Source organism: Pleurodeles waltl, chromosome 8, assembly GCF_031143425.1.
Source record: "Pleurodeles waltl isolate 20211129_DDA chromosome 8, aPleWal1.hap1.20221129, whole genome shotgun sequence".
Classification (NCBI taxonomy): domain Eukaryota; kingdom Metazoa; phylum Chordata; class Amphibia; order Caudata; family Salamandridae; genus Pleurodeles; species Pleurodeles waltl.
Genome location: NC_090447.1, coordinates 189,060,567 through 189,087,791, shown reverse-complemented (window position 1 = coordinate 189,087,791; position 27,225 = coordinate 189,060,567). Strand labels below are relative to the sequence as shown.

The 27,225-nt window shown below is 31.1% G+C and overlaps 24 non-coding genes across 24 annotated transcripts; all 24 read right to left on the bottom strand.

Moving 5' to 3' along the window:
- Nucleotides 1–484: 484 nt before the first annotated feature.
- TRNAT-AGU (transfer RNA threonine (anticodon AGU)) lies at nt 485–558 on the bottom strand. Its single transcript has one exon. It is a non-coding gene; the product is annotated as a tRNA-Thr (tRNA).
- Nucleotides 559–984: 426 nt separating this feature from the next.
- On the bottom strand, nt 985–1,057 carry TRNAT-CGU (transfer RNA threonine (anticodon CGU)). Its single transcript has one exon. It is a non-coding gene; the product is annotated as a tRNA-Thr (tRNA).
- A 1,449-nt stretch (nt 1,058–2,506) lies between these two features.
- Nucleotides 2,507–2,580, bottom strand: TRNAT-AGU (transfer RNA threonine (anticodon AGU)). The gene has a single exon. It is a non-coding gene; the product is annotated as a tRNA-Thr (tRNA).
- A 1,946-nt stretch (nt 2,581–4,526) lies between these two features.
- Nucleotides 4,527–4,600, bottom strand: TRNAS-AGA (transfer RNA serine (anticodon AGA)). Its single transcript has one exon. It is a non-coding gene; the product is annotated as a tRNA-Ser (tRNA).
- Nucleotides 4,601–5,026: 426 nt separating this feature from the next.
- TRNAT-CGU (transfer RNA threonine (anticodon CGU)) lies at nt 5,027–5,099 on the bottom strand. Its single transcript has one exon. It is a non-coding gene; the product is annotated as a tRNA-Thr (tRNA).
- Nucleotides 5,100–6,549: 1,450 nt separating this feature from the next.
- Nucleotides 6,550–6,623, bottom strand: TRNAT-AGU (transfer RNA threonine (anticodon AGU)). The gene has a single exon. It is a non-coding gene; the product is annotated as a tRNA-Thr (tRNA).
- Nucleotides 6,624–7,049: 426 nt separating this feature from the next.
- TRNAT-CGU (transfer RNA threonine (anticodon CGU)) lies at nt 7,050–7,122 on the bottom strand. The gene has a single exon. It is a non-coding gene; the product is annotated as a tRNA-Thr (tRNA).
- Nucleotides 7,123–8,570: 1,448 nt separating this feature from the next.
- On the bottom strand, nt 8,571–8,644 carry TRNAT-AGU (transfer RNA threonine (anticodon AGU)). The gene has a single exon. It is a non-coding gene; the product is annotated as a tRNA-Thr (tRNA).
- A 426-nt stretch (nt 8,645–9,070) lies between these two features.
- Nucleotides 9,071–9,143, bottom strand: TRNAT-CGU (transfer RNA threonine (anticodon CGU)). Its single transcript has one exon. It is a non-coding gene; the product is annotated as a tRNA-Thr (tRNA).
- A 1,449-nt stretch (nt 9,144–10,592) lies between these two features.
- TRNAT-AGU (transfer RNA threonine (anticodon AGU)) lies at nt 10,593–10,666 on the bottom strand. Its single transcript has one exon. It is a non-coding gene; the product is annotated as a tRNA-Thr (tRNA).
- A 426-nt stretch (nt 10,667–11,092) lies between these two features.
- TRNAT-CGU (transfer RNA threonine (anticodon CGU)) lies at nt 11,093–11,165 on the bottom strand. The gene has a single exon. It is a non-coding gene; the product is annotated as a tRNA-Thr (tRNA).
- A 1,450-nt stretch (nt 11,166–12,615) lies between these two features.
- On the bottom strand, nt 12,616–12,689 carry TRNAT-AGU (transfer RNA threonine (anticodon AGU)). The gene has a single exon. It is a non-coding gene; the product is annotated as a tRNA-Thr (tRNA).
- A 426-nt stretch (nt 12,690–13,115) lies between these two features.
- On the bottom strand, nt 13,116–13,188 carry TRNAT-CGU (transfer RNA threonine (anticodon CGU)). The gene has a single exon. It is a non-coding gene; the product is annotated as a tRNA-Thr (tRNA).
- Nucleotides 13,189–14,634: 1,446 nt separating this feature from the next.
- Nucleotides 14,635–14,708, bottom strand: TRNAT-AGU (transfer RNA threonine (anticodon AGU)). Its single transcript has one exon. It is a non-coding gene; the product is annotated as a tRNA-Thr (tRNA).
- Nucleotides 14,709–15,134: 426 nt separating this feature from the next.
- On the bottom strand, nt 15,135–15,207 carry TRNAT-CGU (transfer RNA threonine (anticodon CGU)). The gene has a single exon. It is a non-coding gene; the product is annotated as a tRNA-Thr (tRNA).
- Nucleotides 15,208–16,656: 1,449 nt separating this feature from the next.
- TRNAT-AGU (transfer RNA threonine (anticodon AGU)) lies at nt 16,657–16,730 on the bottom strand. The gene has a single exon. It is a non-coding gene; the product is annotated as a tRNA-Thr (tRNA).
- Nucleotides 16,731–18,676: 1,946 nt separating this feature from the next.
- On the bottom strand, nt 18,677–18,750 carry TRNAT-AGU (transfer RNA threonine (anticodon AGU)). The gene has a single exon. It is a non-coding gene; the product is annotated as a tRNA-Thr (tRNA).
- A 427-nt stretch (nt 18,751–19,177) lies between these two features.
- On the bottom strand, nt 19,178–19,250 carry TRNAT-CGU (transfer RNA threonine (anticodon CGU)). The gene has a single exon. It is a non-coding gene; the product is annotated as a tRNA-Thr (tRNA).
- Nucleotides 19,251–20,699: 1,449 nt separating this feature from the next.
- Nucleotides 20,700–20,773, bottom strand: TRNAT-AGU (transfer RNA threonine (anticodon AGU)). Its single transcript has one exon. It is a non-coding gene; the product is annotated as a tRNA-Thr (tRNA).
- A 1,946-nt stretch (nt 20,774–22,719) lies between these two features.
- On the bottom strand, nt 22,720–22,793 carry TRNAT-AGU (transfer RNA threonine (anticodon AGU)). The gene has a single exon. It is a non-coding gene; the product is annotated as a tRNA-Thr (tRNA).
- A 426-nt stretch (nt 22,794–23,219) lies between these two features.
- Nucleotides 23,220–23,292, bottom strand: TRNAT-CGU (transfer RNA threonine (anticodon CGU)). Its single transcript has one exon. It is a non-coding gene; the product is annotated as a tRNA-Thr (tRNA).
- Nucleotides 23,293–24,741: 1,449 nt separating this feature from the next.
- TRNAT-AGU (transfer RNA threonine (anticodon AGU)) lies at nt 24,742–24,815 on the bottom strand. Its single transcript has one exon. It is a non-coding gene; the product is annotated as a tRNA-Thr (tRNA).
- Nucleotides 24,816–25,239: 424 nt separating this feature from the next.
- On the bottom strand, nt 25,240–25,314 carry TRNAT-CGU (transfer RNA threonine (anticodon CGU)). The gene has a single exon. It is a non-coding gene; the product is annotated as a tRNA-Thr (tRNA).
- Nucleotides 25,315–26,761: 1,447 nt separating this feature from the next.
- Nucleotides 26,762–26,832, bottom strand: TRNAT-AGU (transfer RNA threonine (anticodon AGU)). The gene has a single exon. It is a non-coding gene; the product is annotated as a tRNA-Thr (tRNA).
- Between the last annotated feature and the right edge of the window lie 393 nt (nt 26,833–27,225).

The window sequence follows — 27,225 nt, the reverse complement described above, 5'->3', positions numbered from 1 at the left end:
GGACATCCTAGTTATGAGACAGGAGCTTTGACCACTAAACAACAGCACCTACTTATCTTACAAATATTGAATAACTGACTTAGTGGAGATGACTTGTCCTCAGTGCCTTTAGTGCAGTCTTCTTTATCTGTGGTGAAACGTTGAACAAAAAAAGGATTCCCCATCACTTAACAAGAATACCTACATTTTAGTTAACAAGTACTTATAAAAGTAGATTACATTTTTGAGTGGTTTATAAATAATAATTGTAGAGGAATACATCAGTTGTCTTCAACTCTAAGGTTTTAGTTCTTATATACCTTGCTATTTGATTTACTCTTCATTATACATTCAAAGTTTTGCTTCTGTTACCATTAAAATCTCTTAATTTTATTTAATATTAAAATGTACTGTCTATTAGTAGGATGACTCAGATTTTTCATTTTTTAATTGTATCAGAGAGTATCTAAGGAAACTGATCTGTAATTTACGAATACAAATATCAAGGTGCTGCTGAGATTTGAACTCAGGATCTCCTGTTTACTAGACAGGCGCTTTAACCAGCTAAGCCACAGTACCTGCTTGACAAACGTCACTGGAATAGTTAGCTGAATGGAGTGAAATAGAAATCATTTTTTTTTCATTTTCTTTTCTAAGTTCCCACAACTCTCTTCTTAAACACTATAGGTGAGAACACAAAATTTATTTAAAAATTCTTCCTTAAGAGGTGGGTTACCGTTCTTTTAGAATATTGAATTATGTCTTGTGAGTGAAATGCATTACAAAAATTAAACTCTAAATTGAATTTTCTTCTCTTTCCTCTTTGTTATAATTCTCAATTCCCTTATTCATTCATTGCATTGCTTTGAAATTCTTCAAAATACCAAGTGCTTTCTTCATTATGAGATGAAGCATTCTAAAGTGAACAGGACACTACTCTTGTTTTGAAACTGTATTTAATATTTACTTGAAAAAATTCAATTCTATAAGTTTGGAGCAAAACTGAGGTGCTGCTGAGATTTGAACTCAGCATTTCCTGTTTACGAGACAGGCGCTTTAACCACTAAGCCACAGCACCTCTTACTCTTAAAATGATTGAATAACTGACTTAGTTGCCATTATTGCTTTTCAATACCTTCTGTGGAGTCTTTTTTTATCTGTGTTATTACGTTAAACATAAAAGAATTCCCCATCACTTAAGAAGAGTACCTAAGATTTAGTTAAAAAGTATTCATAAAAGTAGACTACATTTTTCAGTGGCTCACAAATTATTATTGTAGAGGATTGTATCACTTTTCTTCTTCAACTCTAGCACATTATTTTATATTTATCTTCCTCTTTGATATACCCTTCATTTTACATTCACAGTCTTGCTTCTGTCATCTCGAAAATACTCGGAATTTTATTTAGTATTAAGATGAACTGTTCAATAGTAAGTTACTCAAATTTTTCATTTTAACATTATATCAAAGGATCATCTAATGAAAAGAATCTGTTATTTAACTATGAAAAAGAGCACGGTGTTGTGGAGATTTGAACTCAGGATCTCCTGTTTATTAGACTGGCAGTCAAAGTATCTAAGCCAGAGAACTTTCATGACAAAGTTTACTGCAATTGCTAGTAGAATGGAGTGCAGTAGAAATCTGTTTTTTTTAAATTTTATTTTCTAAGTTGATACAACTCTGTTGTCAAACTCTATAGGTGAGAAGATCAAATTTATTTAAGAATACTTCCTTAATGAGTGACTTACCCTACTTATAGAAGATTGAATTATGTGTTGTGAGTAAAATGCATTGGTTAAATTGAACTCTTAATTTATTTGTCGTCTCTTTCCTTTTCTTTGACATTCTCTTTTCACCTATTAATTTATGGTATTACTTTCGAATTCTGCAAAACACCAAGTGTTTGTTTCATTTGGAGATCAAGCATTCTAAAGTCAACAGAACACTACTCTTGTTTTTGAGCTTTATTGAACGTTTACTTGAAGAAATTGAATTTTAAAAGTTTGGACTAAATCTAAATTGTTGCTGGAATTTAAACACAGGACATCCTAGTTATGAGACAGGAGCTTTGACCACTAAACAACAGCACCTACTTATCTTACAAATATTGAATAACTGACTTAGTTGAGATGACTTGTCCTCAGTGCCTTTAGTGCAGTCTTCTTTATCTGTGGTGAAACGTTGAACAAAAAAGGATTCCCCATCACTTAACAAGAATACCTACATTTTAGTTAACAAGTACTTATAAAAGTAGATTACATTTTTGAGTGGTTTACAAATAATAATTGTAGAGGAATACATCAGTTGTCTTCACCTCTAAGGTTTTAGTTCATATATACCTTGCTATTTGATTTACTCTTCATTTTACATTCAAAGTTTTGCTTCTGTTACCATTAAAATTCTCTGAATTTTATTTAATATTAAGATGAACTGTCTATTAGTAAGATGACTCAGATTTTTCATTTTTTAATTGTATCAGAGAGTATCTAAGGAAACTGATCTGTAATTTAAGAATAACAATATTAAGGTGCTGCTGAGATTTGAACTCAGGATCTCCTGTTTACTAGATAGGCGCTTTAACCAGCTAAGCCACAGTACCTGCTTGACAAACGTCACTGGAATAGTTAGCTGAATGGAGTGAAATAGAAATCATTTTTTTTTCATTTTCTTTTCTAAGTTCCCACAACTCTTTTCTTAAACACTATAGGTGAGAACACTAAATTTATTTAAAAATTCTTCCTTAAGAGGTGGGTTACCGTTCTTTTAGAATATTGAATTATGTCTTGTGAGCGAAATGCATTACAAAAATTCAACTCTAAATTGAATTTTCTTCTCTTTCCTCTTTGTTATAATTCTCAATTCCCTTATTCATTCATTGCATTGCTTTGAAATTCTGCAAAAAACCAAGTGCTTTTTTCATTATGAGATGAAGCATTCTAAAGTGAACAGGACACTACTCTTGTTTCGAAACTGTATTTAATATTTACTTGAAAAAATTCAATTCTATAAGTTTGGAGCAAAACTGAGGTGCTGTTGAGATTTGAACTCAGGATTTCCTGTCTACGAGACAGGCGCTTTAACCACTAATCCACAGCACCTATTACTCTTAAAATGATTGAATAACTGACTTAGTTGCCATTATTGCTTTTCAATACCTTCTGTGGAGTCTTTTTTTATCTGTGTTATTACGTTAAACATAAAAGAATTCCCCATCACTTAAGAAGAGTACCTAAGATTTAGTTAAAAAGTATTCATAAAAGTAGACTACATTTTTCAGTGGCTCACAAATTATTATTGTAGAGGATTGTATCACTTTTCTTCTTTAACTCTAGCACTTTATTTTATATTTATCTTCTTATTTGATATACCCTTCATTTTACATTCACAGTCTTGCTTCTGTCATCTCGAAAATACTCAGAATTTTATTTAGTATTAAGATGAACTGTTCAATTGTAAGTTACTCAAATTTTTCATTTTAACATTATATCAAAGGATCATCTAATGAAAATAATCTGTTATTTAACTATGAAAAAGAGCACGGTGTTGTGGAGATTTGAACTCAGGATCTCCTGTTTATTAGACAGGCAGTCAAAGCAACTAAGCCAGAGAACTTTCATGACAAAGTTTACTGCAATTGCTAGTAGAATGGAGTGCAGTAGAAATCTGTTTTTTTTAAATTTTATTTTCTAAGTTGATACAACTCTGTTGTCAAACTCTATAGGTGAGAAGATCAAATTTATTTAAGAATACTTCCTTAATGAGTGACTTACCCTACTTATAGAAGATTGAATTATGTGTTGTGAGTAAAATGCATTGGTTAAATTGAACTCTTAATTTATTTGTCGTCTCTTTCCTTTTCTTTGACATTCTCTTTTCCCCTATTCATTTATGGTATTACTTCAAATTATGCAAAACACCAAGTGTTTGTTTCATTTGGAGATCAAGCATTCTAAAGTCAACAGAACACTACTCTTTTTTTTAAGCTTGATTGAACGTTTACTTGAAGAAATTGAATTTTAAAAGTTTGGACTAAATCTAAATTGTTGCTGGAATTTAAACACAGGACATCCTAGTTATGAGACAGGAGCTTTGACCACTAAACAACAGCACCTACTTATCTTACAAATATTGAATAACTGACTTAGTGGAGATGACTTGTCCTCAGTGCCTTTAGTGCAGTCTTCTTTATCTGTGGTGAAACGTTGAACAAAAAAGGATTCCCCATCACTTAACAAGAATACCTACATTTTAGTTAACAAGTACTTATAAAAGTAGATTACATTTTTGAGTGGTTTATAAATAATAATTGTAGAGGAATACATCAGTTGTCTTCAACTCTAAGGTTTTAGTTCTTATATACCTTGCTATTTGATTTACTCTTCATTTTACATTCAAAGTTTTGCTTCTGTTACCATTAAAATCTCTTAATTTTATTTAATATTAAGATGAACTGTCTATTAGTAAGATGACTCAGATTTTTCATTTTTTAATTGTATCAGAGAGTATCTAAGGAAACTGATCTGTAATTTAAGAATTCAAATATCAAGGTGCTGCTGAGATTTGAACTCAGAATCTCCTGTTTTCTAGACAGGCGCTTTAACCAGCTAAGCCACAGTACCTGCTTGACAAACGTCACTGGAATAGTTAGCTGAATGGAGTGAAATAGAAATCATTTTTTTTTCATTTTCTTTTCTAAGTTCCCACAACTCTCTTCTTAAACACTATAGGTGAGAACACTAAATTTATTTAAAAATTCTTCCTTAAGAGGTGGGTTACCGTTCTTTTAGAATATTGAATTATGTCTTGTGAGTGAAATGCATTACAAAAATTCAACTCTAAATTGAATTTTCTTCTCTTTCCTCTTTGTTATAATTCTCAATTCCCTTATTCATTCATTGCATTGCTTTGAAATTCTGCAAAAAACCAAGTGCTTTTTTCATTATGAGATGAAGCATTCTAAAGTGAACAGGACACTACTCTTGTTTTGAAACTGTATTTAATATTTACTTGAAAAAATTCAATTCTATAAGTTTGGAGCAAAACTGAGGTGCTGCTGAGATTTGAACTCAGGATTTCCTGTTTACGAGACAGGCGCTTTAACCACTAATCCACAGCACCTATTACTCTTAAAATGATTGAATAACTGACTTAGTTGCCATTATTGCTTTTCAATACCTTCTGTGGAGTCTTTTTTTATCTGTGTTATTACGTTAAACATAAAAGAATTCCCCATCACTTAAGAAGAGTACCTAAGATTTAGTTAAAAAGTATTCATAAAAGTAGACTACATTTTTCAGTGGCTCACAAATTATTATTGTAGAGGATTGTATCACTTTTCTTCTTCAACTCTAGCACTTTATTTTATATTTATCTTCCTCTTTGATATACCCTTCATTTTACATTCACAGTCTTGCTTCTGTCACCTCGAAAATACTCGGAATTTTATTTAGTATTAAGATGAACAGTTCAATAGTAAGTTACTCAAATTTTTCATTTTAACATTATATCAAAGGATCATCTAATGAAAATAATCTGTTATTTAACTATGAAAAAGAGCACGGTATTGTGGAGATTTGAACTCAGGATCTCCTGTTTATTAGACGGGCAGTCAAAGCAACTAATCCAGAGAACTTTCATGACAAAGTTTACTGCAAATGCTAGTAGAATGGAGTGCAGTAGAAATCTGTTTTTTTTTTTATTTTATTTTCTAAGTTGATACAACTCTGTTGTCAAACTCTATAGGTGAGAAGATCAAATTTATTTAAGAATACTTCCTTAATGAGTGACTTACCCTACTTATAGAAGATTGAATTATGTGTTGTGAGTAAAATGCATTGGTTAAATTGAACTCTTAATTTATTTGTCGTCTCTTTCCTTTTCTTTGACATTCTCTTTTCCCCTATTCATTTATGGTATTACTTTCGAATTCTGCAAAACACCAAGTGTTTGTTTCCTTTAGAGATCAAGCATTCTAAAGTCAACAGAACACTACTCTTGTTTTTAAGCTTTATTGAACGTTTACTTGAAGAAATTGAATTTTAAAAGTTTGGACTAAATCTAAATTGTTGCTGGAATTTAAACACAGGACATCCTAGTTATGAGACAGGAGCTTTGACCACTAAACAACAGCACCTACTTATCTTACAAATATTGAATAACTGACTTAGTGGAGATGACTTGTCCTCAGTGCCTTTAGTGCAGTCTTCTTTATCTGTGGTGAAACGTTGAACAAAAAAGGATTCCCCATCACTTAACAAGAATACCTACATTTTAGTTAACAAGTACTTATAAAAGTAGATTACATTTTTGAGTGGTTTACAAATAATAATTGTAGAGGAATACATCAGTTGTCTTCAACTCTAAGGTTTTAGTTCATATATACCTTGCTATTTGATTTACTCTTCATTTTACATTCAAAATGTTGCTTCTGTTACCATGAAAATTCTCTGAATTTTATTTAATATTAAGATGAACTGTCTATTAGTAAGATGACTCAGATTTTTCATTTTTTAATTGTATCAGAGAGTATCTAAGGAAACTGTTCTGTAATTTAATAATAAAAATATCAAGGTGCTGCTGAGATTTGAACTCAGGATCTCCTGTTTACTAGACAGGTGCTTTAACCAACTAAGCCACAGCACCTGCTTGACAAACGTCACTGGAATAGTTAGCTGAATGGAGTGAAATAGGAATCATTTTTTTTTCATTTTCTTTTCTAAGTTCCCACAACTCTCTTTTTAAACACTATAGGTGAGAACACTAAATTTATTTAAAAATTCTTCCATAAGAGGTGGCTTACCGTTCTTTTAGAATATTGAATTATGTCTTGTGAGTGAAATGCATTACAAAAATTCAACTCTAAATTGAATTTTCTTCTCTTTCCTCTTTGTTATAATTCTCAATTCCCTTATTCATTCATTGCATTGCTTTGAAATTCTGCAAAATACCAAGTGCTTTTTTCATTATGAGATGAAGCATTCTAAAGTGAACAGGACACTACTCTTGTTTTGAAACTGTATTTAATATTTACTTGAAAAAATTCAATTCTATAAGTTTGGAGCAAAACTGAGGTGCTGCTGAGATTTGAACTCAGGATTTCCTGTTTACGAGACAGGCGCTTTAACCACTAATCCACAGCACCTATTACTCTTAAAATGATTGAATAACTGACTTAGTTGCCATTATTGCTTTTCAATACCTTCTGTGGAGTCTTTTTTTATCTGTGTTATTACGTTAAACATAAAAGAATTCCCCATCACTTAAGAAGAGTACCTAAGATTTAGTTAAAAAGTATTCATAAAAGTAGACTACATTTTTCAGTGGCTCACAAATTATTATTGTAGAGGATTGTATCACTTTTCTTCTTCAACTCTAGCACTTTATTTTATATTTATCTTCCTCTTTGATATACCCTTCATTTTACATTCACAGTCTTGCTTCTGTCACCTCGAAAATACTCGGAATTTTATTTAGTATTAAGATGAACAGTTCAATAGTAAGTTACTCAAATTTTTCATTTTAACATTATATCAAAGGATCATCTAATGAAAATAATCTGTTATTTAACTATGAAAAAGAGCACGGTATTGTGGAGATTTGAACTCAGGATCTCCTGTTTATTAGACGGGCAGTCAAAGCAACTAAGCCAGAGAACTTTCATGACAAAGTTTACTGCAATTGCTAGTAGAATGGAGTGCAGTAGAAATCTGTTTTTTTTACATTTTATTTTCTAAGTTGATACAACTCTGTTGTCAAACTCTATAGGTGAGAAGATCAAATTTATTTAAGAATACTTCCTTAATGAGTGACTTACCCTACTTATAGAAGATTGAATTATGTGTTGTGAGTAAAATGCATTGGTTAAATTGAACTCTTAATTTATTTGTCGTCTCTTTCCTTTTCTTTGACATTCTCTTTTCACCTATTCATTTATGGTATTACTTTCGAATTCTGCAAAACACCAAGTGTTTGTTTCATTTGGAGATCAAGCATTCTAAAGTCAACAGAACACTACTCTTGTTTTTAAGCTTTATTGAACGTTTACTTGAAGAAATTGAATTTTAAAAGTTTGGACTAAATCTAAATTGTTGCTGGAATTTAAACACAGGACATCCTAGTTATGAGACAGGAGCTTTGACCACTAAACAACAGCACCTACCTATCTTACAAATATTGAATAACTGACTTAGTGGAGATGACTTGTCCTCAGTGCCTTTAGTGCAGTCTTCTTTATCTGTGGTGAAACGTTGAACAAAAAAGGATTCCCCATCACTTAACAAGAATACCTACATTTTAGTTAACAAGTACTTATAAAAGTAGATTACATTTTTGAGTGGTTTATAAATAATAATTGTAGAGGAATACATCAGTTGTCTTCAACTCTAAGGTTTTAGTTCTTATATACCTTGCTATTTGATTTACTCTTCATTTTACATTCAAAGTTTTGCTTCTGTTACCATTAAAATCTCTTAATTTTATTTAATATTAAGATGAACTGTCTATTAGTAAGATGACTCAGATTTTTCATTTTTTAATTGTATCAGAGAGTATCTAAGGAAACTGATCTGTAATTTAAGAATACAAATATCAAGGTGCTGCTGAGATTTGAACTCAGGATCTCCTGTTTACTAGACAGGCGCTTTAACCACCTAAGCCACAGTACCTGCTTGACAAACGTCACTGGAATAGTTAGCTGAATGGAGTGAAATAGAAATCATTTTTTTTTCATTTTCTTTTCTAAGTTCCCACAACTCTCTTCTTAAACACTATAGGTGAGAACACAAAATTTATTTAAAAATTCTTCCTTAAGAGGTGGGTTACCGTTCTTTTAGAATATTGAATTATGTCTTGTGAGTGAAATGCATTACAAAAATTAAACTCTAAATTGAATTTTCTTCTCTTTCCTCTTTGTTATAATTCTCAATTCCCTTATTCATTCATTGCATTGCTTTGAAATTCTGCAAAATACCAAGTGCTTTCTTCATTATGAGATGAAGCATTCTAAAGTGAACAGGACACTACTCTTGTTTTGAAACTGTATTTAATATTTACTTGAAAAAATTCAATTCTATAAGTTTGGAGCAAAACTGAGGTGCTGCTGAGATTTGAACTCAGCATTTCCTGTTTACGAGACAGGCGCTTTAACCACTAAGCCACAGCACCTCTTACTCTTAAAATGATTGAATAACTGACTTAGTTGCCATTATTGCTTTTCAATACCTTCTGTGGAGTCTTTTTTTATCTGTGTTATTACGTTAAACATAAAAGAATTCCCCATCACTTAAGAAGAGTACCTAAGATTTAGTTAAAAAGTATTCATAAAAGTAGACTACATTTTTCAGTGGCTCACAAATTATTATTGTAGAGGATTGTATCACTTTTCTTCTTCAACTCTAGCACATTATTTTATATTTATCTTCCTATTTGATATACCCTTCATTTTACATTCACAGTCTTGCTTCTGTCATCTCGAAAATACTCGGAATTTTATTTAGTATTAAGATGAACTGTTCAATAGTAAGTTACTCAAATTTTTCATTTTAACATTATATCAAAGGATCATCCAATGAAAATAATCTGTTATTTAACTATGAAAAAGAGCACGGTGTTGTGGAGATTTGAACTCAGGATCTCCTGTTTATTAGACTGGCAGTCAAAGAAACTAAGCCAGAGAACTTTCATGGCAAAGTTTACTGCAATTGCTAGTAGAATGGAGTGCAGTAGAAATCTGTTTTTTTAAAATTTTATTTTCTAAGTTGATACAACTCTGTTGTCAAACTCTATAGGTGAGAAGATCAAATTTATTTAAGAATACTTCCTTAATGAGTGACTTACCCTACTTATAGAAGATTGAATTATGTGTTGTGAGTAAAATGCATTGGTTAAATTGAACTCTTAATTTATTTGTCGTCTCTTTCCTTTTCTTTGACATTCTCTTTTCACCTATTCATTTATGGTATTACTTTCGAATTCTGCAAAACACCAAGTGTTTGTTTCATTTGGAGATCAAGCATTCTAAAGTCAACAGAACACTACTCTTGTTTTTAACCTTTATTGAACGTTTACTTGAAGAAATTGAATTTTAAAAGTTTGGACTAAATCTAAATTGTTGCTGGAATTTAAACACAGGACATCCTAGTTATGAGACAGGAGCTTTGACCACTAAACAACAGCACCTACTTATCTTACAAATATTGAATAACTGACTTAGTGGAGATGACTTGTCCTCAGTGCCTTTAGTGCAGTCTTCTTTATCTGTGGCGAAACGTTGAACAAAAAAGGATTCCCCATCACTTAACAAGAATACCTACATTTTAGTTAACAAGTACTTATAAAAGTAGATTACATTTTTGAGTGGTTTACAAATAATAATTGTAGAGGAATACATCAGTTGTCTTCACCTCTAAGGTTTTAGTTCATACATACCTTGCTATTTGATTTACTCTTCATTTTACATTCAAAGTTTTGCTTCTGTTACCATTAAAATTCTCTGAATTTTATTTAATATTAAGATGAACTGTCTATTAGTAAGATGACTCAGATTTTTCATTTTTTAATTGTATCAGAGAGTATCTAAGGAAACTGATCTGTAATTTAAGAATAACAATATTAAGGTGCTGCTGAGATTTGAACTCAGGATCTCCTGTTTACTAGATAGGCGCTTTAACCAGCTAAGCCACAGTACCTGCTTGACAAACGTCACTGGAATAGTTAGCTGAATGGAGTGAAATAGAAATCATTTTTTTTTCATTTTCTTTTCTAAGTTCCCACAACTCTCTTCTTAAACACTATAGGTGAGAACACAAAATTTATTTAAAAATTCTTCCTTAAGAGGTGGGTTACCGTTCTTTTAGAATATTGAATTATGTCTTGTGAGTGAAATGCATTACAAAAATTCAACTCTAAATTGAATTTTCTTCTCTTTCCTCTTTGTTATAATTCTCAATTCCCTTATTCATTCATTGCATTGCTTTGAAATTCTGCAAAAAAACAAGTGCTTTTTTCATTATGAGATGAAGCATTCTAAAGTGAACAGGACACTACTCTTGTTTTGAAACTGTATTTAATATTTACTTGAAAAAATTCAATTCTATAAGTTTGGAGCAAAACTGAGGTGCTGCTGAGATTTGAACTCAGGATTTCCTGTTTACGAGACAGGCGCTTTAACCACTAATCCACAGCACCTATTACTTTTAAAATGATTGAATAACTGACTTAGTTGCCATTATTGCTTTTCAATACCTTCTGTGGAGTCTTTTTTTATCTGTGTTATTACGTTAAACATAAAAGAATTCCCCATCACTTAAGAAGAGTACCTAAGATTTAGTTAAAAAGTATTCATAAAAGTAGACTACATTTTTCAGTGGCTCACAAATTATTATTGTAGAGGATTGTATCACTTTTCTTCTTCAACTCTAGCACTTTATTTTATATTTATCTTCCTCTTTGATATACCCTTCATTTTACATTCACAGTCTTGCTTCTGTCACCTCGAAAATACTCGGAATTTTATTTAGTATTAAGATGAACAGTTCAATAGTAAGTTACTCAAATTTTTCATTTTAACATTATATCAAAGGATCATCTAATGAAAATAATCTGTTATTTAACTATGAAAAAGAGCACGGTATTGTGGAGATTTGAACTCAGGATCTCCTGTTTATTAGACGGGCAGTCAAAGCAACTAAGCCAGAGAACTTTCATGACAAAGTTTACTGCAAATGCTAGTAGAATGGAGTGCAGTAGAAATCTGTTTTTTTATTTATTTTATTTTCTAAGTTGATACAACTCTGTTGTCAAACTCTGTAGGTGAGAAGATCAAATTTATTTAAGAATACTTCCTTAATGAGTGACTTACCCTACTTATAGAAGATTGAATTATGTGTTGTGAGTAAAATGCATTGGTTAAATTGAACTCTTAATTTATTTGTCGTCTCTTTCCTTTTCTTTGACATTCTCTTTTCCCCTATTAATTTATGGTATTACTTTCGAATTCTGCAAAACACCAAGTGTTTGTTTCATTTGGAGATCAAGCATTCTAAAGTCAACAGAACACTACTCTTGTTTTTAAGCTTTATTGAACATTTACTTGAAGAAATTGAATTTTAAAAGTTTGGACTAAATCTAAATTGTTGCTGGAATTTAAACACAGGACATCCTAGTTATGAGACAGGAGCTTTGACCACTAAACAACAGCACCTACTTATCTTACAAATATTGAATAACTGACTTAGTGGAGATGACTTGTCCTCAGTGCCTTTAGTGCAGTCTTCTTTATCTGTGGTGAAACGTTGAACAAAAAAGGATTCCCCATCACTTAACAAGAATACCTACATTTTAGTTAACAAGTACTTATAAAAGTAGATTACATTTTTGAGTGGTTTACAAATAATAATTGTAGAGGAATACATCAGTTGTCTTCAACTCTAAGGTTTTAGTTCATATATACCTTGCTATTTGATTTACTCTTCATTTTACATTCAAAATTTTGCTTCTGTTACCATGAAAATTCTCTGAATTTTATTTAATATTAAGATGAACTGTCTATTAGTAAGATGACTCAGATTTTTCATTTTTTAATTGTATCAGAGAGTATCTAAGGAAACTGTTCTGTAATTTAATAATAAAAATATCAAGGTGCTGCTGAGATTTGATCTCAGGATCGCCTGTTTACTAGACAGGCGCTTTAACCAGCTAAGCCACAGTACCTGCTTGACAAACGTCACTGGAATAGTTAGCTGAATGGAGTGAAATAGAAATCATTTTTTTTTCATTTTCTTTTCTAAGTTCCCTCAACTCTCTTCTTAAACACTATAGGTGAGAACACTAAATTTATTTTAAAATTCTTCCATAAGAGGTGGCTTACCGTTCTTTTAGAATATTGAATTATGTCTTGTGAGTGAAATGCATTACAAAAATTCAACTCTAAATTGAATTTTCTTCTCTTTCCTCTTTGTTATAATTCTCATTTCCCTTATTCATTCATTGCATTGCTTTGAAATTCTGCAAAATACCAAGTGCTTTTTTCATTATGAGATGAAGCATTCTAAAGTGAACAGGACACTACTCTTGTTTTGAAACTGTATTTAATATTTACTTGAAAAAATTCAATTCTATAAGTTTGGAGCAAAACTGAGGTGCTACTGAGATTTGAACTCAGGATTTCCTGTTTACGAGACAGGCGCTTTAACCACTAAGCCACAGCACCTCTTACTCTTAAAATGATTGAATAACTGACTTAGTTGTCATTATTACTTTTCAATACCTTCTGTGGAGTCGTTTTTTATCTGTGTTATTACGTTAAACATAAAAGAATTCCCCATCACTTAAGAAGAGTACCTAAGATTTAGTTAAAAAGTATTCATAAAAGTAGACTACATTTTTCAGTGGCTCAAAAATTATTATTGTAGAGGATTGTATCACTTTTCTTCTTTAACTCTAGCACTTTATTTTATATTTATCTTCTTATTTGATATACCCTTCATTTTACATTCACAGTCTTGCTTCTGTCATCTCGAAAATACTCGGAATTTTATTTAGTATTAAGATGAACTGTTCAATTGTAAGTTACTCAAATTTTTCATTTTAACATTATATCAAAGGATCATCTAATGAAAATAATCTGTTATTTAACTATGAAAAAGAGCACGGTGTTGTGGAGATTTGAACTCAGGATCTCCTGTTTATTAGACGGGCAGTCAAAGCAACTAAGCCAGAGAACTTTCATGACAAAGTTTACTGCAATTGCTAGTAGAATGGAGTGCAGTAGAAATCTGTTTTTTTTTTATTTTATTTTCTAAGTTGATACAACTCTGTTGTCAAACTATAGGTGAGAAGATCAAATTTATTTAAGAATACTTCCTTAATGAGTGACTTACCCTACTTATAGAAGATTGAATTATGTGTTGTGAGTAAAATGCATTGGTTAAATTGAACTCTTAATTTATTTGTCGTCTCTTTCCTTTTCTTTGACATTCTCTTTTCCCCTATTCATTTATGGTATTACTTCAAATTATGCAAAACACCAAGTGTTTGTTTCATTTGGTGATCAAGCATTCTAAAGTCAACAGAACACTACTCTTGTTTTTAAGCTTTATTGAACGTTTACTTGAAGAAATTGAATTTTAAAAGTTTGGACTAAATCTAAATTGTTGCTGGAATTTAAACACAGGACATCCTAGTTATGAGACAGGAGCGTTGACCACTAAACAACAGCACCTACTTATCTTACAAATATTGAATAACTGACTTAGTGGAGATGACTTGTCCTCAGTGCCTTTAGTGCAGTCTTCTTTATCTGTGGTGAAACGTTGAACAAAAAAAGGATTCCCCATCACTTAACAAGAATACCTACATTTTAGTTAACAAGTACTTATAAAAGTAGATTACATTTTTGAGTGGTTTATAAATAATAATTGTAGAGGAATACATCAGTTGTCTTCAACTCTAAGGTTTTAGTTCTTATATACCTTGCTATTTGATTTACTCTTCATTTTACATTCAAAGTTTTGCTTCTGTTACCATTAAAATCTCTTAATTTTATTTAATATTAAGATGTACTGTCTATTAGTAGGATGACTCAGATTTTTCATTTTTTAATTGTATCAGAGAGCATCTAAGGAAACTGATCTGTAATTTAAGAATACAAATATCAAGGTGCTGCTGAGATTTGAACTCAGGATCTCCTGTTTACTAGACAGGCGCTTTAACTAGCTAAGCCACAGTACCTGCTTGACAAATATCACTGGAATAGTTAGCTGAATGGAGTGAAATAGAAATCATTTTTTTTTCATTTTCTTTTCTAAGTTCCCACAACTCTCTTCTTAAACACTATAGGTGAGAACACAAAATTTATTTAAAAATTCTTCCTTAAGAGGTGGGTTACCGTTCTTCTAGAATATTGAATTATGTCTTGTGAGTGAAATGCATTACAAAAATTAAACTCTAAATTGAATTTTCTTCTCTTTCCTCTTTGTTATAATTCTCAATTCCCTTATTCATTCATTGCATTGCTTTGAAATTCTGCAAAATACCAAGTGCTTTCTTCATTATGAGATGAAGCATTCTAAAGTGAACAGGACACTACTCTTGTTTTGAAACTGTATTTAATATTTACTTGAAAAAATTCAATTCTATAAGTTTGGAGCAAAACTGAGGTGCTGCTGAGATTTGAACTCAGCATTTCCTGTTTACGAGACAGGCGCTTTAACCACTAAGCCACAGCACCTCTTACTCTTAAAATGATTGAATAACTGACTTAGTTGCCATTATTGCTTTTCAATACCTTCTGTGGAGTCTTTTTTTATCTGTGTTATTACGTTAAACATAAAAGAATTCCCCATCACTTAAGAAGAGTACCTAAGATTTAGTTAAAAAGTATTCATAAAAGTAGACTACATTTTTCAGTGGCTCACAAATTATTATTGTAGAGGATTGTATCACTTTTCTTCTTCAACTCTAGCACATTATTTTATATTTATCTTCCTCTTTGATATACCCTTCATTTTACATTCACAGTCTTGCTTCTGTCATCTCGAAAATACTCGGAATTTTATTTAGTATTAAGATGAACTGTTCAATAGTAAGTTACTCAAATTTTTCATTTTAACATTATATCAAAGGATCATCTAATGAAAACAATCTGTTATTTAACTATGAAAAAGAGCACGGTGTTGTGGAGATTTGAACTCAGGATCTCCTGTTTATTAGACTGGCAGTCAAAGAAACTAAGCCAGGGAACTTTCATGACAAAGTTTACTGCAATTGCTAGTAGAATGGAGTGCAGTATAAATCTGTTTTTTTTAAATTTTATTTTCTAAGTTGATACAACTCTGTTGTCAAACTCTATAGGTGAGAAGATCAAATTTATTTAAGAATACTTCCTTAATGAGTGACTTACCCTACTTATAGAAGATTGAATTATGTGTTGTGAGTAAAATGCATTGGTTAAATTGAACTCTTAATTTATTTGTCGTCTCTTTCCTTTTCTTTGACATTCTCTTTTCACCTATTCATTTATGGTATTACTTTCGAATTCTGCAAAACACCAAGTGTTTGTTTCATTTGGAGATCAAGCATTCTAAAGTCAACAGAACACTACTCTTGTTTTTAAGCTTTATTGAACGTTTACTTGAAGAAATTGAATTTTAAAAGTTTGGACTAAATCTAAATTGTTGCTGGAATTTAAACACAGGACATCCTAATTATGAGACAGAAGCTTTGACCACTAAACAACAGCACCTACTTATCTTACAAATATTGAATAACTGACTTAGTGGAGATGACTTGTCCTCAGTGCCTTTAGTGCAGTCTTCTTTATCTGTGGTGAAACGTTGAACAAAAAAGGATTCCCCATCACTTAACAAGAATACCTACATTTTAGTTAACAAGTACTTATAAAAGTAGATTACATTTTTGAGTGGTTTACAAATAATAATTGTAGAGGAATACATCAGTTGTCTTCACCTCTAAGGTTTTAGTTCATATATACCTTGCTATTTGATTTACTCTTCATTTTACATTCAAAGTTTTGCTTCTGTTACCATTAAAATTCTCTGAATTTTATTTAATATTAAGATGAACTGTCTATTAGTAAGATGACTCAGATTTTTCATTTTTTAATTGTATCAGAGAGTATCTAAGGAAACTGATCTGTAATTTAAGAATAACAATATTAAGGTGCTGCTGAGATTTGAACTCAGGATCTCCTGTTTACTAGATAGGCGCTTTAACCAGCTAAGCCACAGTACCTGCTTGACAAACGTCACTGGAATAGTTAGCTGAATGGAGTGAAATAGAAATCATTTTTTTTTCATTTTCTTTTCTAAGTTCCCACAACTCTCTTCTTAAACACTATAGGTGAGAACACTCAATTTATTTAAAAATTCTTCCTTAAGAGGTGGGTTACCGTTCTTTTAGAATATTGAATTATGTCTTGTGAGTGAAATGCATTACAAAAATTCAACTCTAAATTGAATTTTCTTCTCTTTCCTCTTTGTTATAATTCTCAATTCCCTTATTCATTCATTGCATTGCTTTGAAATTCTGCAAAAAACCAAGTGCTTTTTTCATTATGAGATGAAGCATTCTAAAGTGAACAGGACACTACTCTTGTTTTGAAACTGTATTTAATATTTACTTGAAAAAATTCAATTCTATAAGTTTGGAGCAAAACTGAGGTGCTGCTGATATTTGAACTCAGGATTTCCTGTTTACGAGACAGGCGGTTTAACCACTAAGCCACAGCACCTCTTACTCCTAAAATGATAGAATAACTGACTTAGTTGTCATTATTGCTTTTCAATACCTTCTGTGGAGTCTTTTTTTATCTGTGTTATTACGTTAAACATAAAAGAATTCCCCATCACTTAAGAAGAGTACCTAAGATTTAGTTAAAAAGTATTCATAAAAGTAGACTACATTTTTCAGTGGCTCACAAATTATTATTGTAGAGGATTGTATCACTTTTCTTCTTCAACTCTAGCACTTTACTTTATATTTATCTTCTTATTTGATATACCCTTCATTTTACATTCACAGTCTTGCTTCTGTCATCTCGAAAATACTCAGAATTTTATTTAGTATTAAGATGAACTGTTCAATTGTAAGTTACTCAAATTTTTCATTTTAACATTATATCAAAGGATCATCTAATGAAAATAATCTGTTATTTAACTATGAAAAAGAGCACGGTGTTGTGGAGATTTAAACTCAGGATCTCCTGTTTATTAGACAGGCAGTCAAAGCAACTAAGCCAGAGAACTTTCATGACAAAGTTTACTGCAATTGCTAGTAGAATGGAGTGCAGTAGAAATCTGTTTTTTTTAAATTTTATTTTCTAAGTTGATACAACTCTGTTGTCAAACTCTATAGGTGAGAAGATCAAATTTATTTAAGAATACTTCCTTAATGAGTGACTTACCCTACTTATAGAAGATTGAATTATGTGTTGTGAGTAAAATGCATTGGTTAAATTGAACTCTTAATTTATTTGTCGTCTCTTTCCTTTTCTTTGACATTCTCTTTTCCCCTATTCATTTATGGTATTACTTCAAATTATGCAAAACACCAAGTGTTTGTTTCATTTGGAGATCAAGCATTCTAAAGTCAACAGAACACTACTCTTGTTTTTAAGCTTTATTGAACGTTTACTTGAAGAAATTGAATTTTAAAAGTTTGGACTAAATCTAAATTGTTGCTGGAATTTAAACACAGGACATCCTAGTTATGAGACAGGAGCTTTGACCACTAAACAACAGCACCTACTTATCTTACAAATATTGAATAACTGACTTAGTGGAGATGACTTGTCCTCAGTGCCTTTAGTGCAGTCTTCTTTATCTGTGGTGAAACGTTGAACAAAAAAGGATTCCCCATCACTTAACAAGAATACCTACATTTTAGTTAACAAGTACTTATAAAAGTAGATTACATTTTTGAGTGGTTTATAAATAATAATTGTAGAGGAATACATCAGTTGTCTTCAACTCTAAGGTTTTAGTTCTTATATACCTTGCTATTTGATTTACTCTTCATTTTACATTCAAAGTTTTGCTTCTGTTACCATTAAAATCTCTTAATTTTATTTAATATTAAGATGAACTGTCTATTAGTAAGATGACTCAGATTTTTCATTTTTTAATTGTATCAGAGAGTATCTAAGGAAACTGATCTGTAATTTAAGAATACAAATATCAAGGTGCTGCTGAGATATGAACTCAGGATCTCCTGTTTACTAGACAGGTGCTTTAACCAGCTAAGCCACAGTACCTGCTAGACAAACGTCACTGGAATAGTTAGCTGAATGGAGTGAAATAGAAATCATTTTTTTTTTCATTTTCTTTTCTAAGTTCCCACAACTCTCTTCTTAAACACTATAGGTGAGAACACAAAATTTATTTAAAAACTCTTCCTTAAGAGGTGGGTTACCGTTCTTTTAGAATATTGAATTATGTCTTGTGAGTGAAATGCATTACAAAAATTAAACTCTAAATTGAATTTTCTTCTCTTTCCTCTTTGTTATAATTCTCAATTCCCTTATTCATTCATTGCATTGCTTTGAAATTCTGCAAAATACCAAGTGCTTTCTTCATTATGAGATGAAGCATTCTAAAGTGAACAGGACACTACTCTTGTTTTGAAACTGTTTTTAATATTTACTTGAAAAAATTCAATTCTATAAGTTTGGAGCAAAACGGAGGTGCTGCTGAGATTTGAACTCAGCATTTCCTGTTTACGAGACAGGCGCTTTAACCACTAAGCCACAGCACCTCTTACTCTTAAAATGATTGAATAACTGACTTAGTTGCCATTATTGCTTTTCAATACCTTCTGTGGAGTCTTTTTTTATCTGTGTTATTACGTTAAACATAAAAGAATTCCCCATCACTTAAGAAGAGTACCTAAGATTTAGTTAAAAAGTATTCATAAAAGTAGACTACATTTTTCAGTGGCTCACAAATTATTATTGTAGAGGATTGTATCACTTTTCTTCTTCAACTCTAGCACATTATTTTATATTTATCTTCCTCTTTGATATACCCTTCATTTTACATTCACAGTCTTGCTTCTGTCATCTCGAAAATACTCGGAATTTTATTTAGTATTAAGATGAACTGTTCAATAGTAAGTTACTCAAATTTTTCATTTTAACATTATATCAAAGGATCATCCAATGAAAATAATCTGTTATTTAACTATGAAAAAGAGCACGGTGTTGTGGAGATTTGAACTCAGGATCTCCTGTTTATTAGACTGGCAGTCAAAGAAACTAAGCCAGAGAACTTTCATGACAAAGTTTACTGCAATTGCTAGTAGAATGGAGTGCAGTAGAAATCTGTTTTTTTTAAATTTTATTTTCTAAGTTGTTACAACTCTGTTGTCAAACACTATAGGTGAGAAGATCAAATTTATTTAAGAATACTTCCTTAATGAGTGACTTACCCTACTTATAGAAGATTGAATTATGTGTTGTGAGTAAAATGCATTGGTTAAATTGAACTCTTAATTTATTTGTCGTCTCTTTCCTTTTCTTTGACATTCTCTTTTCACCTATTCATTTATGGTATTACTTTCGAATTCTGCAAAACACCAAGTGTTTGTTTCATTTGGAGATCAAGCATTCTAAAGTCAACAGAACACTACTCTTGTTTTTAAGCTTTATTGAACGTTTACTTGAAGAAATTGAATTTTAAAAGTTTGGACTAAATCTAAATTGTTGCTGGAATTTAAACACAGGACATCCTAGTTATGAGACAGGAGCTTTGACAACTAAACAACAGCACCTACTTATCTTACAAATATTGAATAACTGACTTAGTGGAGATGACTTGTCCTCAGTGCCTTTAGTGCAGTCTTCTTTATCTGTGGTGAAACGTTGAACAAAAAAGGATTCCCCATCACTTAACAAGAATACCTACATTTTAGTTAACAAGTACTTATAAAAGTAGATTACATTTTTGAGTGGTTTACAAATAATAATTGTAGAGGAATACATCAGTTGTCTTCACCTCTAAGGTTTTAGTTCATATATACCTTGCTATTTGATTTACTCTTCATTTTACATTCAAAGTTTTGCTTCTGTTACCATTAAAATTCTCTGAATTTTATTTAATATTAAGATGAACTGTCTATTAGTAAGATGACTCAGATTTTTCATTTTTTCATTGTATCAGAGAGTATCTAAGGAAACTGATCTGTAATTTAAGAATAACAATATTAAGGTGCTGCTGAGATTTGAACTCAGGATCTCCTGTTTACTGGATAGGCGCTTTAACCAGCTAAGCCACAGTACCTGCTTGACAAATGTCACTGGAATAGTTAGCTGAATGGAGTGAAATAGAAATCATTTTTTTTTCATTTTCTTTTCTAAGTTCCCACAACTCTCTTCTTAAACACTATAGGTGAGAACACTAAATTTATTTAAAAATTCTTCCTTAAGAGGTGGGTTACCGTTCTTTTAGAATATTGAATTATGTCTTGTGAGTGAAATGCATTACAAAAATTCAACTCTAAATTTAATTTTCTTCTCTTTCCTCTTTGTTATAATTCTCAATTCCCTTATTCATTCATTGCATTGCTTTGAAATTCTGCAAAATACCAAGTGCTTTTTTCATTATGAGATGAAGCATTCTAAAGTGAACAGGACACTACTCTTGTTTTGAAACTGTATTTAATATTTACTTGAAAAAATTCAATTCTATAAGTTTGGAGCAAAACTGAGGTGCTGCTGAGATTTGAACGCATGATTTCCTGTTTACGAGTTAGGCGCTTTAACCACTAATCCACAGCACCTATTACTCTTAAAATGATTGAATAACTGACTTAGTTGCCATTATTGCTTTTCAATACCTTCTGTGGAGTCTTTTTTTATCTGTGTTATTACGTTAAACATAAAAGAATTCCCCATCACTTAAGAAGAGTACCTAAGATTTAGTTAAAAAGTATTCATAAAAGTAGACTACATTTTTCAGTGGCTCACAAATTATTATTGTAGAGGATTGTATCACTTTTCTTCTTCAACTCTAGCACTTTATTTTATATTTATCTTCTTATTTGATATACCCTTCATTTTACATTCACAGTCTTGCTTCTGTCATCTCGAAAATACTCTGAATTTTATTTAGTATTAAGATGAACTGTTCAATTGTAAGTTACTCAAATTTTTCATTTTAACATTATATCAAAGGATCATCTAATGAAAATAATCTGTTATTTAACTATGAAAAAGAGCACGGTGTTGTGGAGATTTGAACTCAGGATCTCCTGTTTATTAGACAGGCAGTCAAAGCAACTAAGCCAGAGAACTTTCATGACAAAGTTTACTGCAATTGCTAGTAGAATGGAGTGCAGTAGAAATCTGTTTTTTTTAATTTTATTTTCTAAGTTGATACAACTCTGTTGTCAAACTCTATAGGTGAGAAGATCAAATTTATTTAAGAATACTTCCTTAATGAGTGACTTACCCTACTTATAGAAGATTGAATTATGTGTTGTGAGTAAAATGCATTGGTTAAATTGAACTCTTAATTTATTTGTCGTCTCTTTCCTTTTCTTTGACATTCTCTTTTCCCCTATTCATTTATGGTATTACTTCAAATTACGCAAAACACCAAGTGTTTGTTTCATTTGGAGATCAAGCATTCTAAAGTCAACAGAACACTACTCTTGTTTTTAACCTTTATTGAACGTTTACTTGAAGAAATTGAATTTTAAAAGTTTGGACTAAATCTAAATTGTTGCTGGAATTTAAACACAGGACATCCTAGTTATGAGACAGGAGCTTTGACCACTAAACAACAGCACCTACTTATCTTACAAATATTGAATAACTGACTTAGTGGAGATGACTTGTCCTCAGTGCCTTTAGTGCAGTCTTCTTTATCTGTGGTGAAACGTTGAACAAAAAAGGATTCCCCATCACTTAACAAGAATACCTACATTTTAGTTAACAAGTACTTATAAAAGTAGATTACATTTTTGAGTGGTTTACAAATAATAATTGTAGAGGAATACATCAGTTGTCTTCACCTCTAAGGTTTTAGTTCATATATACCTTGCTATTTGATTTACTCTTCGTTTTACATTCAAAGTTTTGCTTCTGTTACCATTAAAATTCTCTGAATTTTATTTAATATTAAGATGAACTGTCTATTAGTAAGATGACTCAGATTTTTCATTTTTTAATTGTATCAGAGAGAATCTAAGGAAACTAATCTGTAATTTAAGAATAAAAATATCAAGGTGCTGCTGAGATTTGAACTCAGGATCTCCTGTTTACTAGACAGGCGCTTTAACCAGCTAAGCCTCAGCACCTGCCTGACAAACGTCACTGGATTAGTTAGCTGAATGGAGTGAAATAGAAATCATTTTTTTTTCATTTTCTTTTCTAAGTTCCCACAACTCTCTTCTTAAACACTATAGGTGAGAACACAACATTTATTTAAAAATTCTTCCTTAAGAGGTGGGTTACCGTTCTTTTAGAATATTGAATTATGTCTTGTGAGTGAAATGCATTACAAAAATTAAACTCTAAATTGAATTTTCTTCTCTTTCCTCTTTGTTATAATTCTCAATTCCCTTATTCATTCATTGCATTGCTTTGAAATTCTGCAAAATACCAAGTGCTTTCTTCATTATGAGATGAAGCATTCTAAAGTGAACAGGACACTACTCTTGTTTTGAAACTGTATTTAATATTTACTTGAAAAAATTCAATTCTATAAGTTTGGAGCAAAACTGAGGTGCTGCTGAGATTTGAACTCAGCATTTCCTGTTTACGAGACAGGCGCTTTAACCACTAAGCCACAGCACCTCTTACTCTTAAAATGATTGAATAACTGACTTAGTTGCCATTATTGCTTTTCAATACCTTCTGTGGAGTCTTTTTTTATCTGTGTTATTACGTTAAACATAAAAGAATTCCCCATCACTTAAGAAGAGTACCTAAGATTTAGTTAAAAAGTATTCATAAAAGTAGACTACATTTTTCAGTGGCTCACAAATTATTATTGTAGAGGATTGTATCACTTTTCTTCTTCAACTCTAGCACATTATTTTATTTTTATCTTCCTCTTTGATATACCCTTCATTTTACATTCACAGTCTTGCTTCTGTCATCTCGAAAATACTCGGAATTTTATTTAGTATTAAGATGAACTGTTCAATAGTAAGTTACTCAAATTTTTCATTTTAACATTATATCAAAGGATCATCCAATGAAAATAATCTGTTATTTAACTATTAAAAAGAGCACGGTGTTGTGGAGATTTGAACTCAGGATCTCCTGTTTATTAGACTGGCAGTCAAAGAAACTAAGCCAGAGAACTTTCATGACAAAGTTTACTGCAATTGCTAGTAGAATGGAGTGCAGTAGAAATCTGTTTTTTTTAAAGTTTATTTTCTAAGTTGATACAACTCTGTTGTCAAACTCTATAGGTGAGAAGATCAAATTTATTTAAGAATACTTCCTTAATGAGTGACTTACCCTACTTATAGAAGATTGAATTATGTGTTGTGAGTAAAATGCATTGGTTAAATTGAACTCTTAATTTATTTGTCGTCTCTTTCCTTTTCTTTGACATTCTCTTTTCCCCTATTCATTTATGGTATTACTTTCGAATTCTGCAAAACACCAAGTGTTTGTTTCATTTGGAGATCAAGCATTCTAAAGTCAACAGAACACTACTCTTGTTTTTAAGCTTTATTGAACGTTTACTTGAAGAAATTGAATTTTAAAAGTTTGGACTAAATCTAAATTGTTGCTGGAATTTAAACACAGGACATCCTAGTTATGAGACAGGAGCTTTGACCACTAAACAACAGCACCTACTTATCTTACAAATATTGAATAACTGACTTAGTGGAGATTACTTGTCCTCAGTGCCTTTAGTGCAGTCTTCTTTATCTGTGGTGAAACGTTGAACAAAAAAGGATTGCCCATCACTTAACAAGAATACCTACATTTTAGTTAACAAGTACTTATAAAAGTAGATTACATTTTTGAGTGGTTTACAAATAATAATTGTAGAGGAATACATCAGTTGTCTTCAACTCTAAGGTTTTAGTTCATATATACCTTGCTATTTGATTTACTCTTCATTTTACATTCAAAATTTTGCTTCTGTTACCATGAAAATTCTCTGAATTTTATTTAATATTAAGATGAACTGTCTATTAGTAAGATGACTCAGATTTTTCATTTTTTAATTGTATCAGAGAGTATCTAAGGAAACTGTTCTGTAATTTAATAATAAAAATATCAAGGTGCTACTGAGATTTGAACTCAGGATCTCCTGTTTACTAGACAGGTGCTTTAACCAACTAAGCCACAGCACCTGCTTGACAAACGTCACTGGAATAGTTAGCTGAATGGAGTGAAATAGAAATCTTTTTTTTTTCATTTTCTTTTCTAAGTTCCCACAACTCTCTTTTTAAACACTATAGGTGAGAACACTAAATTTATTTTAAAATTCTTCCATAAGAGGTGGCTTACCGTTCTTTTAGACTATTGAATTATGTCTTGTGAGTGAAATGCATTACAAAAATTCAACTCTAAATTGAATTTTCTTCTCTTTCCTCTTTGTTATAATTCTCATTTCCCTTATTCATTCATTGCATTGCTTTGAAATTCTGCAAAATACCAAGGGCTTTTTTCATTATGAGATGAAGCATTCTAAAGTGAACAGGACACTACCCTTGTTTTGAAACTGTATTTAATATTTACTTGAAAAAATTCAATTCTATAAGTTTGGAGCAAAACTGATGTGCTACTGAGATTTGAACTCAGGATTTCCTGTTTACGAAACAGGCGCTTTAACCACTAAGCCACAGCACCTCTTACTCTTAAAATGATTGAATAACTGACTTAGTTGTCATTATTACTTTTCAATACCTTCTGTGGAGTCTTTTTTATCTGTGTTATTACGTTAAACATAAAATAATTCCCCATCACTTAAGAAGAGTACCTAAGATTTAGTTAAAAAGTATTCATAAAAGTAGACTACATTTTTCAGTGGCTCACAAATTATTATTGTAGAGGATTGTATCACTTTTCTTCTTTAACTCTAGCACTTTATTTTATATTTATCTTCTTATTTGATATACCCTTCATTTTACATTCACAGTCTTGCTTCTGTCATCTCGAAAATACTCGGAATTTTATTTAGTATTAAGATGAACTGTTCAATTGTAAGTTACTCAAATTTTTCATTTTAACATTATATCAAAGCATCATCTAATGAAAATAATCTGTTATTTAACTATGAAAAAGAGCACGGTGTTGTGGAGATTTGAACTCAGGATCTCCTGTTTATTAGACGGGCAGTCAAAGCAACTAAGCCAGAGAACTTTCATGACAAAGTTTACTGCAATTGCTAGTAGAATGGAGTGCAGTAGAAATCTGTTTTTTAAAATTTTATTTTCTAAGTTGATACAACTCTGTTTTCAAACTCTATGGGTGAGAAGATCAAATTTATTTAAGAATACTTCCTTAATGAGTGACTTACCCTACTTATAGAAGATTGAATTATGTGTTGTGAGTAAAATGCATTGGTTAAATTGAACTCTTAATTTATTTGTCGTCTCTTTCCTTTTCTTTGACATTCTCTTTTCCCCTATTCATTTATGGTATTACTTTCGAATTCTGCAAAACACCAAGTGTTTGTTTCATTTGGAGATCAAGCATTCTAAAGTCAACAGAACACTACTCTTGTTTTTAAACTTTATTGAACGTTTACTTGAAGAAATAGAATTTTAAAAGTTTGGACTAAATCTAAATTGTTGCTGGAATTTAAACACAGGACATCCTAGTTATGAGACAGGAGCTTTGACCACTAAACAACAGCACCTACTTATCTTACAAATATTGAATAACTGACTTAGTGGAGATGACTTGTCCTCAGTGCCTTTAGTGCAGTCTTCTTTATCTGTGGTGAAACGTTGAACAAAAAAGGATTCCCCATCACTTAACAAGAATATCTACATTTTAGTTAACAAGTACTTATAAAAGTAGATTACATTTTTGAGTGGTTTACAAATAATAATTGTAGAGGAATACATCAGTTGTCTTCACCTCTAAGGTTTTAGTTCATATATACCTTGCTATTTGATTTACTCTTCATTTTACATTAAAAGTTTTGCTTCTGTTACCATTAAAATTCTCTGAATTTTATTTAATATTAAGATGAACTGTCTATTAGTAAGATGACTCAGATTTTTCATTTTTTAATTGTATCAGAGAGTATCTAAGGAAACTGATCTGTAATTTAAGAATAAAAATATCAAGTTGCTGCTGAGATTTGAACTCAGGATCTCCTGTTTACTAGACAGGCGCTTTAACCAGCTAAGCCACGGCACCTGCTTGACAAACGTCACTGGAATAGTTAGCTGAATGGAGTGAAATAATAATCATTTTTTTTTCATTTTCTTTTCTAAGTTCCCACAACTCTCTTCTTAAACACTATAGGTGAGAACACTAAATTTATTTAAAAATTCTTCCTTAAGAGGTGGGTTACCGTTCTTTTAGAATATAGAATTATCTCTTGTGAGTGAAATGCATTACAAAAATTCAACTCTAAATTGAATTTTCTTCTCTTTCCTCTTTGTTATAATTCTCAATTCCCTTATTCATTCATTGCATTGCTTTGAAATTCTGCAAAATACCAAGTGCTTTTTTCATTATGAGATGAAGCATTCTAAAGTGAACAGGACACTACTCTTGTTTTGAAACTGTATTTAATATTTACTT